Genomic DNA, 1,669 nt, shown 5'->3' with positions numbered 1-1,669 from the left:
AGGCTGCTCAGGAATCCGTGGGCAGCGGGAGGGGAGGGAGGGAGGGAGGCAGGGGGTGGATGCAGAGGCAGCAGCTGGACACAACCCCCTCAGAAATGGGCTTTTTTTGGGTTATTATAGGACATGTCTCGGGGCTGGAGTCATCAGGGTGGGAAGATGGGCACATTTCCGTGCTGCATTTTGGGCAGGGCATCACAAATCTCCCGGGATGGCCGGGAAAAGGGGCCTTTCCAGCACCTTCGTGGCTCTGGGATGCCGAGGGAGAAACGGGGCCCGGGATGGATCGCTCGGCTCCCTCTCCATCTGGGAGCTGTTCCTTCAGCACAACTCGCTTAAAAACCGGTTCCACCTCGGCAGGGGAGGCTCTGCCCAGCACAGGCACCTCGGGGGGGTCTGGTTTACCCAGGGAGGGGGGCAGAGGGTGCCCATTGCAGTCCTGGGCTTCATTCCACCGTTTGTAGGAGATGCCCAGAGCTGCCCCATCCCTGGAAGTGCCCCAGGCCAGCTTGGAGCAGCCTGGGCTGGTGGAAGGTGTCCCTGGGGGGGCACTGGATGATTTTAAGGCCCCTCCAACCCCAACCACTCTCTGTTTGTGTCTGGGTGCTGGCAGTGGCGCTCCAGGGCGTGACCCCACAGGAAAACAGGGATATTTGGGAGGGAGAGGCGAGCCTTTCCCAAAGAACATCTTCCCTTTTGGAGGCACGTGGAGACCTGGAGAGGAACATTCCCACCCCCCCCTGAGCAGCCTCGCCGCGGCTCCTGCGGGATGAATCCTCCTCGTGCTGCCTTTTGTTTACCCACCAGCCTGACAATGATTATTTATGCAAATCGGAGCCCCGGCTGCTTTTTTTTTTTGGCTGCTCATTAATTAGCGGCTCCTCCCGGCCCCCGGGAGCCGGGGCGGGGAGAATTGGGCTGATCTGAGCAACAGGTTGATTCTGCTCTTCCCCACCTTCCTGCCCTCTTTTGGGGTCTTTAACGAGGGTCTGGGGTCGGACAGGAACCACCCCGTGCCACACGAGGGAAGGAGGGAAAAGAGGGATGCTGGGAGAGAGGGGGGAGAGGGGGCTGGAGGAAGGATGGAGCAGCAGCTTTGCATAAATCTGGTTTTCCTTTCCATTTTCTCACCATCACAGAACTGTGGAATTGTTTGGGTTGGAAAAGGCCATAGAATCACAGGTTGGAAAAGACCTTCAGGGAATCCTGGAATTGTTTGGGTTGGAAAAGGCCACAGAATCACAGAGTGGAAAAGACTTTTAGGGAATCCTGGAATTATTTGGGTTGGAAAAGACCTTTAGCATCACCAAGTCCAACCATTAGCCAAGGCCACCACTAAGCCGTGTCCCTGAGCGTCACATCCATGGCTCTTCCCAAAAACCCTCATGGAGCAGGGCTGGGGCTCGTTCTGGTGCCTGGGAGGGGACATTTTGCAGCCCAGAAAATGATGGGTGAGGGTGGACGTGGCCCCACCTCTGTGCTGGGGTGGTGCCACCTCAGCTCCACGTTCCCTTCAGTCCCAGGGATCCAGGCATGGGATGATCCTCCGGGAAGAGGCTGGTGGAGGGACCCATGAGCTCAGATCCATCTCCAAAACAAGGATTTCTCCCTGTTGGGAAGGGAAGAAGGGGATAAATCTTTCCAGGATGGGCAGAAACACTGATCTATAGAT

General features: G+C 57.3%; 1 protein-coding gene across 1 annotated transcript in view; it reads left to right on the top strand.

The window, feature by feature from the left end:
* LOC103763242 (GDNF family receptor alpha-2) overlaps positions 1 to 1,669 on the top strand; it is a 216,808-nt gene that overhangs the window by 170,438 nt on the left and 44,701 nt on the right.

Source organism: Manacus vitellinus, unplaced genomic scaffold (genome assembly GCF_001715985.3).
Source record: "Manacus vitellinus isolate BGI_N305 unplaced genomic scaffold, ASM171598v3 scaffold_87_pilon, whole genome shotgun sequence".
NCBI lineage: Eukaryota > Metazoa > Chordata > Aves > Passeriformes > Pipridae > Manacus > Manacus vitellinus.
Note: the sequence above shows the minus strand (reverse complement) of the source record. Positions and strands in the feature narration are given on the sequence as shown.